This window comes from Stegostoma tigrinum, chromosome 49 (assembly GCF_030684315.1).
Source record: "Stegostoma tigrinum isolate sSteTig4 chromosome 49, sSteTig4.hap1, whole genome shotgun sequence".
Classification (NCBI taxonomy): domain Eukaryota; kingdom Metazoa; phylum Chordata; class Chondrichthyes; order Orectolobiformes; family Stegostomatidae; genus Stegostoma; species Stegostoma tigrinum.
Window position 1 is genome coordinate 408,969 of NC_081402.1, and position 13,566 is coordinate 422,534.

The 13,566-nt window shown below is 42.2% G+C and overlaps 1 long non-coding RNA gene across 1 annotated transcript in view; it reads right to left on the reverse strand.

Annotated features, from left to right (window-relative positions):
• Window positions 1–1,301: 1,301 nt before the first annotated feature.
• LOC132207485 (uncharacterized) overlaps window positions 1,302–13,566 on the reverse strand; it is a 52,714-nt gene continuing 40,449 nt past the window's right edge. The window contains exon 5 of the long non-coding RNA XR_009443494.1: window positions 1,302–1,557. This is a non-coding gene — a long non-coding RNA (uncharacterized LOC132207485). The remainder of the gene's footprint in view (window positions 1,558–13,566) is intronic.

The following is a 13,566-nucleotide window of genomic DNA, read 5'->3' on the forward strand; positions in this document are numbered from 1 at the left end:
TATCAACTCTATCTATGCCGCTCATTATCTTGTATACCTCAATTAGGTCCCCTCTCCTCCTCCTTTTCTCCAATGAAAAGAGTCCGAGCTCAGTCAACCTCTCTTCATAAGATAAGCCCTCCAGTCCAGGCAGCATCCTGGTAAACCTCCTCTGAACCCTCTCCAAAGCATCCACATCTTTCCTATAATAGGGCGACCAGAACTGGGCGCATTATTCCAAGTGCGGTCTAACCAAAGTTTTATAGAGCTGCAACAAGATCTCACGACTCTTAAACTCAATCTCCCTGTTAATGAAAGCCAATACACCATATGCTTTCTTGACAACCCTGTCCACTTGGGTGGCCATTTTAAGGGATCTATGTATCTGCACACCAAGATCCCTCTGTTCCTCCACACTGCCAAGAATCCTATCCTTAATCCTGTACTCAGCTTTCAAATTCGACCTTCCAAAATGCATCACCTCGCATTTATCCAGGTTGAACTCCATCTGCCACCTCTCAGCCCATCTCTGCATCCTGTCAATGTCCCGCTGCAGCCTACAACAGCCCTCTATACTGTCAACGACACCTCCTTGCTTCGTGTCATCTGCAAACTTGCTGACCCATCCTTCAATCCCCTCATCCAAGTCATTAATAAAAATTACAAACAGTAGAGGCCCAAGGACCAAGAGCCCTGTGGAACACCACTCACCACTGACTTCCAGGCAGAATATTTTCCTTCTACTTCCGCTCGCTGTCTTCTGTTGGCCAACCAATTCTGTATCCAGACAGCTAAGTTCCCCTGTATCCCATTCCTCCTGACCTTCTGAATGAGCCTACCATGAGGAACCTTATCAAATGCCTTGCTGAAGTCCATATACACGACATCCACAGCTCGACCCTCAGCAACTTTTCTAGTCACATCCTCAAAAAACTCGATAAGGTTTGTGAGGCATGACCTGCCCCTCACAAAGCCGTTTATTCCTTGACATTAACTGGATGATGTTCATATTGTGTACTTTATACACATCTTTCTCCAGCACTAACATTTGTCACCATGAAGAGCATTACAATCAGAGTGTCAAGATGTCTACATGATCCTGTACAGATCTGACCAAATGGAATCAGAAGTATATCAGTTTCAATTTTATGATTTAAAACAAAAGTCGCTCAAACTTTCAACTACTTTCTCTGTTGAACTAAAATGAAATTAGAACATACTGAAACCTTATGTCATCAATACTCGGATTGATTTTAATCAGTCAACAATCTTCACATTTACTTAACCGATCATGTACATATCAAAATCCAATACGTCGCATGCAGTTTCATGCACCTTAGGACAATCTAAACATACTACATTAAAGTGTAAATCATAGATACGTATCAAAGACGTTCAGCAGCCAGTTCAGACACATGTCGACACAGAGTGACACATTGACCAAGTGATTTTGTTCCAAACCATTGTAAATGGTCGTCAAACAGTTGATTACTTCAGTCACATTTAGACGTTGCTCGTTTTGTGTCAATTTGTGTTGATCCAAGACGCGTTGTGCTGTGTGCAACTCCAACAGATCCACTACAAAGGAGGAAGAAAACTAACTTCAATTACAGTTTTAACTTATTGGAGCTATTAAATAAAATTAATTCCTTTATTTAGCCTAGAAATAAATACAAGGATTCACAAAAGTACTCTGGAATGATGGAAACAGGCCATTTCCTTCTCAAATGCAAAATGTCAAATCTAACGAGGGAACCGTCAGTGATGCTGGTCATATTCTGTTGTTTGGTTCAGTAATTTCTGCAGAACAATGGTGGAGGAACAGTAGCTTTATATGTTATGAAGCCCTCCTTTATATTTATGAAGCAGGACTCATAACAATTTAACCTCAAACATCCATCTCTTTCAACCGATGTTCATTCTCACGACATCCAAATCCAAAGTACAATCTAATTGGCTCTTTACCCGTTTAAAATAGTGGATCTTACAACCCATATTTCACTTCTGGTCATCAGCATTCTTTTAAATCACACTATGCCACAGCTATTAAGTGTGTTAATCACCCATTCTTGTTAATTTTAAAAAGGTGCTCTGTTACCTAGGTTTTGAACTAGATTTCTCTTGTAATTTTGCTATTTTGTCATACATATGGTATGTTCTACAGTGTCTACCAAAAACAATTAGTAGTTAACCAAGTATCACTTCAATGTTAGTTCACATGATGCCAACAAAATCTGGCAAACTTCATCAAAACATCAAATGCCAGTCGAACCACTCGAAATATAACAGAACCTCCATAAATAAAATCTAATGGCAATGTGAGGAATGAAGCTCCCAGAGATATGCATTCATGTGACTGAAATCATTGATTTACTCGGCTTCTAACCCTTCCACAGGCAGCAAGATCCTGGCCCATGAACATTCACTGCTTCAAAAAAATTCCTCTTTACAACCCCTACATCTTTTCCCCAAAACATGAATGCATTCCCTTCTCCTTGTAACATCATCCATCAGCCATGGGAACACAGCCTTTCCACGTTTATTTTACCCCAACTGATCATAATCCTTTATGTTTCCATTAACTACTTATTAATCCCCTGTGCTCCAATGAAAACAGCATTAGCTAAATTTGTTGATAAAATGTCACATTCCTAAAATACGTTGGGTAAATTTCATCATTATTATTCAATACTACCAAAATTATTACCCTTGAAGTTTAGTCACCAGATTTGGCTGCATCATTCCAGTCCTATTTCAAGGTTCAGGATAACTTCTTTGTTTTAGCAATGCATGAGCTCAATTATACAGCCCCATCCCACAGATACGAAGGTGGGAAGAAAATCTGGAGGGCACTGTGTGTATATGTGTGGAAGTTCTGGGGAACTGTCAAGCAGCCTGCCTATCCTTTGGCCTGCTGAGACCAATTGATGGCAATTTAAGAGATCCCCTCTATTGCCTAAGGAGATAGATGTCAATCAGAAAGGCAGTCAGCTTTAGATGCATAATCCAGCCTAGAAAACGTGAGTTGGTAGGGGAACCTCATTCACAGGCCCCTTGGCCTGATCCTCGGCACTTCACACCCTTAAACTCTCATCCAACCTTTCAACAACCCCGAACAACCCTTGACCACTCCGTACCTCTCGTCGGGGACCCGCCCTCCAGCCATCAGCAACTTCAGACTCTTCTGAGCTCTAAGTGGCCAGGAGTTCTACAAGGTAGAACTTCCATCCAAGAGGGCTCCTGATGTCCTGCCTCCAGCCATTTAATGCTGCAGGGCAGCTGTGGAGAGCATGGGCAGGCTCCTATTTGGCATTTCAACTGGGAGAGACCTGAGCAGGAGCTGGGGCAACAGCACCATGTTGAGTAATATTTATCAGGCCAAAACTTCCATATCCTCAGCATTCTCTCCAATGTTTTGCCAATTCAACAGTCAGTGCCCAAGTTTAGTGGAAAACCAGAAATAAGGAAAGATTTCAAAGCCGAGAAATAGAAAAGAAACAGACAATAAGAGCTTATTTAAACAAATGAAAAGGAAGGAAGAGGTCAAAGTGAACGCAGATCCCTTAAAGAATGGAGCCTTCAAAAATAATAATGGGGAATCAGGAAATGGCAAATGAGGCAAATAAATACTTTATGTCAGTCTTCACAGCAAAAGGCACAAATACAATCTCAAAATTACTTACTTAACAAGGTACAAAAAGCAGACAGGAAATATCGCCAGAGAAAAGGTGCTCGGGAAACTAATGGGGTTAAAGGTCGATAGGTATCCTGGACCTGATGTACCCTGCACTAGGATATTAAAAGATGTAGCTACAGAGATACTGGATGCACTGACAGTCATCTTCCAAATATCCCGGGAATCTGGAACATTTCAAGCAGTAGATGGGAATACTGCTAATGTAACAACTTGATATGAAAAGGGAGGATGACAAAAAAGAGGCAACTTCTCATTGGGAAAATATTGCAGTCTGTTATAAAAGATGCAACAGCAGGGCATGTGGTCTGGCAATACTATGGCTTTAAGAGGTGTATTTTGTCCTGGCTTGTGTTCTTCTCGAAACCAATAAACAGCTCGAGAGGCCTTGGGGTTTTATTTTTTGGAAGTTGAAACAAGAAAAGCAGCATGCATGAACGGGTAATTTCCAAAGAAGGGTCTCGATCCAAAACATCAGCTTTCCTGCTCCTCTGATGCTGCTTGGCCTGTTGTGTTCATCCAGCTCTACACCTTGTTATCTCAGATTCTCCAGCATCGGCAGTTCCTACTATCTCAGTATGAATGGGTCATGTCAGGCTCCCACAGAACCAAGGTTTTAGTTTAGATTTTGACAGTTGTTGAGGTTTGAAGTTGGCTGTAGAAGCTGCTATATATCTCTCTCTCTCACCCCGACCCAACCCCCAACCTCTCTCTGTGTTACAGCTAAAAGCAGGGGTTCTCTTTCTGCTACCAGAATCATGTGAGAATCTGTTTTACTGGCTTTGCCTTTGCCAAGGTGTGTTTATGGGATATTATTATCTTGGAACAGTTGTTGTTTGGTAGTTAAGTAATATATTATTCAATTAAGTTTTCCAGTAGAGTTAAACTAATCTCAATTCTTCTTTCTTTTGTTTGCATTTTAACTGGGGGGATAGTGGTTTTGCTGAAAGCTGAGTGGTGTGCCTAATCGATTTGCATCTGGAACACAGCACCTTAGACTTGTCTTTAAATAAAAGTTGGAGTCTAGGTTATCTCCTTGATACATATGTGTTGGGGATTTGGTCTAGTCCATAACCGTGGAAGTAGATAATATGATCAAGCAAAGCTGTACAAAACTCTGTTGTGGCCGCACTTGGAGTATTGCGTACAGTTCTGGTCACCGCATTATAAGAAGGATGTGGAAGCTTTGGAAAGGGTGCAGAGGAGATTTACTCGGATGTTGCCTGGTATGGAGGGAAGGTCTTACGAGGAAAGGCTGAGGGACTTGAGGTTGTTTTCATTCGAGAGTAGGTGGTTGAGAGGTGACTTAATTGAAACTTATAAAATAATCAGATGGTTAGATAGGATGGATAGGGAGAGCCTTTTTCCTGGGACGGTGACGGCGAGCACGAGGGGGCATCGCTTTAAATTGAGGGATGAAAGATATAGCACAGATGTCAGAGGTAGTTTCTTTACTCAGAGAGTAGTAAGGGAATGGAACGCTTTGCCTGCAATGGTAGCAGATTCGCCAACTTTAGGTACATTTCAGGCGTCATCGGATAACCATATGGACGTACATGGAATAGTGTAGGTTAGATGGGCTTGAGATTGGTATGACAGGTCGGCACAACATCAAGGGCCGAAGGGCCTGTACTGTGCTGTTATTTCTATGTTCTATGTTCAAAGTCAGCATGGCTTCATGGTGGGGAAATTGTGCCTGTCAATTTTTTAAAAATTCTTTGACTAAGTAACAGACAGGATGGATAAAACAGAACCAGTAGATGTGCTGTGTTCGGATTTTAAAATGGCACTTGAAAAAATATCGCCCTAAGTTTGCCTAACATAAGAAAGGAGCACATAATTTTGGGATAGTATGTTAGCATGTTTTCAGAATTGGTCAAATAATAGCAAATAGACAGTTGGGCTGAAGGGAGAGATAATGAGAACTGCAGATGCTGGAGAATCCAAGATAACAAAGTGTGGAGCTGGATGAACACAGCAGGCCAAGTAGCATCTCAGGAAAACAAAAGTTGAAGTTTTGGGCCTAAACTCTTCATCAGAGAGAGGGAAAGGGTTCTGAAATAAATAGGGAGAGAGGGGGAGGCGGACCAAAGATGGATAGAGAAGAAGATAGGTGGAGAGGAAAGTATGGGTGGGGAGGTGGAGAGGGGATAGGTCAGTCCGTGGAGGACGGACAGTTCAAGGAGGCGGGATGAGGTTAGTAGGTGGTAAATGGAGGTGTGGCTTGAGGTGGGAGGAGGGGTTAGGTGTGAGGAAGAACATGTTAGGGAGGCTGGAATGAGCTGGGCTGGTTTTGGGATGCAGTGTGGGGAGGGGACGAGCTGGGCTGGTTTTGGGATGGAGTGGGGGAGGGGGAGATTTTAAAACTTATGCAGCCCACATTGATACTATTGGGCTGCAGGGTTCCCAAGCGGAATATGAGATGCTGTTCCTGCAACCTTCGGGTGGCATCATTGTGGCACTGCAGGAGGCCCATGATGGACATGTCGTCTAAGGAATGGGAGGGGCAGTTAAAATGGTTCATGACTGGGAGGTGCAGTTGTTTATAGAACATAGAACATTACAGCACAGGACAGGCCCTTCGGCCCTCTATGTTGTGTCGACCTGTCATACTGATCTGAAGCCCATCTAACCTACACTATTCCATGTCCGTCCATATGCTTCTCCAATGACGACTTAAATGTACCTAAAGTTGGCAAATCTGTTACCGTTGCAGGCAAAGCGTTCCATTCCCTTACTACTCTCTGAGTAAAGAAATCACCTCTGACATCTGTCCTATATCTTTGACCCCTCAATTTAAAGCTATGCCCCCTTGTGCTCGCCGTCACCATCCTAGGAAAAAGGCTCTAACCCTCTGATTATTTTATATGTTTCAATTAAGTCACCTCTCAACCTTCTTCTCTCTAACGAAATTGCGAACCGAGCGGAGGTGTTCTGCAAAGTGGTCCCTAAGCCTCCGCTTGGTTTCCCCAATGTAGAGAAAGCCACACCGGGTACAGTGGATACAGTATACCACATTGGCAGATGTGCAGGTGAGCATCTGCTTAATATAGAAAGTCATCTTGGGGCCAGGGATGGGGATGAGGGAGGAGGTGTGGGAGCAAGTGTAGCACTTCCTGCGGTTGCAGGGGTCGGTGCTGGGTGTGGTAGAATTGGAGGGGAGTGTGGAGTGGACAAGGGATTCACTCCGGAAGGCAGATAAGGGTGGGGATGGAAAAATGTCTTGGGTGGTGGGGTCAGATCGTAGATGGCGGAAGTGTTAGTTGGGCTGAAGGGAGGTGTAACTAATGGAGTACCACAGGGATCAGTGCTAGATCCATAATTATTGTCAATAAAATATTACTGACTTATATACTTGAAGCAAACGTACTATTGCCAGGTCTGCAGATGACATAAAAATAAGTGGGAAGGCTATTCAGTTCCAAGAACGACCAGGAGGCTGAAATGTTCAAAAGCAGAAGCTTTATTATGAAACAAAAGAACTGAACAGGTCTGGCAGCATCAGTGAAGAAAAAAACAAAGCCAATGCTTTGAGTCCAACAATCCGAAGTTAATGACCTTTAACATGCGTTTCCTTAGCTGTGGTGGAGTGATGACCCGCATTCCCCACAGGAGACCTCCTCCTTGTATAGATAGTTCTAGCTTCCACGTGACATATGGTTTCAGTTCCAGTTGCTCCCTTTGCAGTACTACACCCACCACTCACGTACTAGTGGGTCATTTTGACTGTCTCCCTTAATTTGTCCTACCGTTGCCAGAGTATTCCCTACTTGCTCAAAGTAGAAAATGTCTACATAAGGGCTGTTTGTTGTCAACTCATTTCGCAAAGGTAAACTAAAATCCTTCAGCATTCTCTCCTAAGTTTCTGATTTACAGCATCCCACAGTGAACTTCAGTTTTTACTTTTGAGGGGGACTTGTATAATCCCACGGCATCAATGATATGGCCTTAGTATTGTACGGAAATTATTTTAAAAAATCACAGTCATTTTTCACAACTTCTTCAAATCTAACTTCTGAGGATGCTCTTTTTTAGGTTCTCCCTGTGAATAAAATATTGTCTTGGTAACACTGGACTCCGTTCAATCCACTTCAAATCTGATCCATGGCATGTTAGAATAATCCAAGCACAGATGGATTTCAAATGGAAATCTCTTGTTATTGAATACTACTTTACGTGTTACAATAATCAAGTATTTCCGTTACTCAGGATCTCTATTCATCTGGAGATAGACTTGACTAAGTTCAATCTTACTGAAAAGCAGACCTCTAGCTAGTCCAACAAGTAGGTTATCGATTACAGGCAAAGCATACTGCTCAGCACATAATGCTGGATTAGTAGTGAACTTGTAAGCAGCGCAGATGTATACTCCATCTAGCAGTGGAATGATAGGTGTGGGCCAATCATTTTTGGATTCAAGGATTCCCATCTTGACCAGTGACACTCAATTATGGTCATAGTGTCATCGAGGCATACAGCATGGAAACAGAACACTTTGGTCCAACTCATCTACGCAAACAGAATATCCTAAATTAATCTAATCCCATTTACCAGTATTTGGCCCATATCCTCTAAACCCTTCCTATTCATGTACCCATCCAAGTGCTTTTTAAATATTCTAATTGTACCTGCTTCCACCACTTCCTCTGGCAGCTCATTCCATACACACACCATCCTCTGCTTGGAAAACGTTGCCCCTTACGTTCATTTTAAATCTTTCCCCCCTCACCTTAAAGCTGTGCCGTCTAGTTTTTCACTCCCCTATTCGAAGGAAAAGGCCTTGGCTATTTATCCTATCCATGCCCCTCATGATTTCATAAACCTCCAAGTTCACCCCTCAGCCTCCAAAACTGCAGGAAAAGTAGTCTATTCAGCCTCTCCATAGCTCAAATCCTCCACCCTGGCAACATCGTTGGAAATCCTTTCTGAGCCCTGTCAAGTAGGTTTAATTCTGCCTCAACCTTTAGTCTGATTGCACGAGGCACTGATCCTGCCTTGCAACATTTTGCTGGACTCTCATACTTGATTTTCAATTCCACAGAGGTCTTCTCCATGTTTCCCAGATCCCAATGAAAATAATGGCACGCTTCTTTAGAATTTTGCAATGAATCAGTTTCAGCATCTGACAAGCAACTCAGTTCAACCCAACTGAGTTTGATTTTTTTTCCAGCCATGGTCCTCCCAGTGAAACTAGCAGATTATCCATGCTGTCATTGTTACATGAAGGTTTTTTTCCTACTCTTCACTTTCAGTACTTTTGCTGTACTCTGTTCATATTTCTTTCTCAAACACACCCATTCAATGGGCCCTTTATTGCCGCAGTTTCTGCATATGACTAATTTATACCAACAATTTGCTGTTGAGTGAAGTGCTCTTTCACACCAATGGCAGTTGTGAGTCTGTGTTGGTGCTCATCTCTCAGCTGCCACTACTCCTACTATTTCTTCATAAGTTTTGAAACCCGGCTTCTCTGGCGGTACCAGGCTCCTCAGGCGATGAAGGACATTCCCACACCTTGCCATAATACCAGGAACAATGGATTCGCTGGGTGGAGGAATTTCAGGTCTCTTTACTGTAAAATATTTAACAGCTGATCTGTGGCAAGATCAAACAGGGACAGCATGGATTTATGAAAGGGACAGAGGGAAATCACACTTGACAGTTTTTTGGGATTCTTTGTGGATGTAATTCATTCAGTTGATGAGGGGGGAACCACTGGATGTGGTTTCTTTGGGCTTTCAGAAGGTTTTGAACAAAATCCCACATAAGAGATTAGTGCTTTAAATTAAAGCCCATGGGATTGCCGTAGTATATTGAGATGGAAATAAAACTGGTCAGCAAGTATCAAAGGATAGGAATAAATGTTTTTTTCCAAAGGCAGAGACAGGTGGTGTGTCACAAGAATCTGTGCTCAGACTCCGGCTACCCACCTATTCAAATGAAGGAATCAAATGCACTATCTCCACATCTGCAGATGACACAAAGCTGGATGAGAGGGTGAGCTGTAAGGAGGATGCAGAGATGCTTCAGTGTCATTGGGACAAGCTGAATGACTGGGCAAATGTGAGACAGATACAGTATTACACGGATATATGTGAGATTATCTACTTTGGGAGCAAAAACGGAAAGGCAGATCATTACCTGATTGGATATAAATTAAGACAAGGATATGTAGAATAAGATCTGGGCAAACCTGTACTTCAGTCATTGAAGGTAAGCATGCAGGTGCAGCAAGAAGTAAAGATGGCAAATAGCAGAAGGGCCTTCATAGTGAGAGAATTTGCATTCAGGAGTGGGGATGTCTCGCTGCAATTACATACCAAGAATATTACGTGCAGTTTCGGCCTCTTTATCTGAGGAAGCACACTCTTGCTCTAGGGACAGTGCAGCAAAGGTTTAGCAGACTGATTGCTGGAAGGCAGACTGGCATATAAGGAGAGGTTGCGTCAGATAAGATTATACCACTGGCATTCAGAAGAATGAAGGGGCTTCTCATCGAAGCTTAAAATTCTTACAGGACCAGTCAAGTCAAATGGAGGGCAGATGTTCTTGATGGCAGGGATGTACAGAACAAAGGAGTCACAGTCATTCTTCATACCCTTAAACTAAGATGAGGAGATATTTCTTCACCCAGAGACTGATGAGCCTACAGAATTCACTACCACAGAAATCAATCAATGCTAAAACATTGCACAGTTTCAAAAAGGAGTTTGGGTTTAGCACTTGGAACTAAGTGGATCACAGGATATAAGGTTAAAGGAGGAACAGGCGACTGTGTTGGGTGATTCGATATATTCATAATGAATGATAAAGCAAGTTTGAAGGGCCAAATGGCCCATTTCTCATTCTACTTCTTAGGTTTCCATGTAAAGTGAATGGCCACAAACTTGGCAGATGGAATATAATGTGGAAAATGTCAGGTTATGTGCTTTGGCAAGAAGAATAAAAGAGCTATATGTTATTAAAATGGAAAAAGATTGCAAAAAGCTGCAGTCCAGGAGGAATTTGGAGGTCCTTGTGCATGAATCATAAGAAGTTAGCAACCATGCTCAGCAACTAACAAGGAGGTGTCCTGCTGGCCTTTAGAAGGAATGGAATAAAAGAAGAGGGAAGTATTGCTAAAACAATACAAAGTATGAGACAGACCACATCTCAAACACAGCAAATAGTTTTGGCCCTTTACCAAAGGAAAGAAATCTCAACATTGGAGGCAGTCTAGAGAAGGTTAACTAAGTCGATTCTAGGTACAGAAAGATCTTCTTCCTAAGGAGGTCAAATAGGTTGGACCTGTACTCTTTAGAATTTAGAAGAGTAAAAGGTTACCTTATTAAAACATACAGGATTCTTAGGGGACCTGTTAGTGTCGATGCAGAAAGTTTGGTTCCTCTTGTAGGAGAATCTACGACCAAAGAGCATCATCTCAGAATAAGGCGTGGCATATTTGAGTCAGGTATGAAGATGAATTTATTTCCTTTGAGGGCTTGATTTTGTGGAATTGTTTACTCCAGAGGCCTGTTGAAGCTGGGTGACTAAGAATATTCAAAACAGAGATAGCCATGATCTGATCGAATGGTGAAGCAAATTCAATGGGCTAAAAAGCCTACTTCCATTCCTTCATTTTATGGCTTTATGACCCCTACATTCCTGGGTTTTTCAGTCCTCACACACTCTTTGGAACAATGTCTTTCGAGTATTTATTGTTTGCCACTATCCCTTTAGTTAAACTGCTTCACCTCATGCATCGTTTTCTTTTTCCTTGGACATTTCCCATTTTATATGGGATAACACAATGCAAGTTGATCAACGACAACAACAAGAGCAAAGTTGCTGGAAAATCCCAGTGGGTCTGGCAGCATCCGTGAAGGGAAAAATAGAGTTAACGTTTCGGGTCTAGTGACACGAACTCAGAACAGTGAGCAAAGATCACCACTCTTTGCAATTATCATCTTTTCATCTTGTAGATATATCTGCCACTAACCTAACCCGTCGATCCAGGCTGAGGATTCATTACCACACAAGTTTGCTTTCCTGCACTGAATACTGGGTCCTTCTGTCTCGGAGTGAGAATCACACCAACATTTCTGACTCAGGAGGGGGGCCACTGCTGACTAAACCACACTGTATCCCAGATCCCCTCACAGTTTGCTGTATTGAACTCTCCCTGCCATGTCATTTCCCATTCTGTTGGCCTATTGCAGCTGATCGGAATCATCCTCATTGTTTGGGCTCCTGCAAGCTTGGCAATCGTGGTAAATTTTGGAACTTCACGCTGTATTGCTCATGTTGAGGTGTGCAATAATAAGATGGTAACTATACCAGGGGATTTCAACTTCCTCAACATTGTTTGAGATAGTCGTAATCAGTGAATCATACAATATATGAGGCCCTTCAACCCACTGAGTCTGCGCTATCAAGGATATACTACTATATACACGAGACCCACTGTCAACACACTAGGTCATAGCCTTGAACGTAATGACACGTCAAGTGCTTTTTAAAGATTCTGAGATTTCCCGTCTCAACTATAATCCCAGAGAGTGCATTTCAGACCCCTCTGGATGAAAAAGGATTTCCTCTAATCCCCTCTAAACCTTTCTTTTTAAAATAATGTCCACCTTGTTATCGAGTGTAAAGTGCATAGTGTAAAGAGGAGTTGGATTTCTAAATACGCGTTCAGCAGAGTTTATTGTGTCAACATATAGAAGGTCCATCAAGGGACAGTCCAGTCCCAGATCTAATTCTTGGGAACAAAGTTGCCAAGGTGTTTAAGGTGGTAGTGGGCAGAATTTAGTGATAACAGCCACTGTTATGAAAAAGAAAATGGTAGTTTGCAAAAAAAATAATTTTGGATTGGAGGAAGGCAGATGCTATTAAAATAAAGCAGGATCTGACCAAAGTAGACCAGGTTCAGCTATGTCTGGCAAATTCTACAGCAGAAATTGTAAGTGTGATTGAGAAGAAAATGTGGAAAGCACAGGCCCAACATGTTTCCTTTGGGATGAAATTTGGAAATAACAAGACAAAGAACCCTGGATGTGTAGGAATATTCAGAATTGGTTAAGAACAAAAAAAAAGGCTTTCAGTAGGTACAAAGGGAGCAAATGATGGAGGCCTCAGTGGAGTATAGAAAGCTCAGAGGGAACTTAAAGCAGTTAGGAGGAAGCAGGGGCATGAAAAAACATGAAAATAAAATTTGACAGATCCCAAGATATTTCACAAGTACATTTAGGGGAAGAAGATAACCAGAGAAAGAATGGGGCCCATTAGGGTCGGGGGGCAAACTTTATATTGTACAGGACACTGGTAGAGTGTTTCACTTTAGTCTACATTCAAGAGGAGGAAGATGTAGGTAGAGAACTTGGGGACAGGGACTGAGGTACTTGAGCAGGTACTTGACATAGGGAGTGAGGCTTTGCCAGGCCTAAAAGTAAATAATTCTCTAGGTCTGAAGGGCTTGTATCGTATGCCGCAATGAGAGATGAGAGGAAATTACGGGGACTCTGACCCAAACTTTCAATTCTTCTCTGGCTACAGGGGAATTGGTAGAGGACAACTAATGTGGTACCATTTTTCAAGGAGAGAGAGAGATACACCAGGAATTACAGACCAATGAATCTCATATCAGTGGGAGGGAAACAACTGGGGAAATTCTGGAGGAGAGAATTAATCTCCACTTGGAAATGCAAGGTTTGATCAGCATGGCTTCATCAAAGTGAGGTCACACTTCACAATTTTGATACAATTTTGCGAGGTATGTAGGTGCACAGATTTTCACAAGGGTTTTGATAAGCTATAACACATTAGGCTGCTTAATAAGATAACAGTCCATGATGTTGCTGTCGTATATTACCATGAACAGAGGACTGGCTCACTCATAGAAGACAGAATTGGGA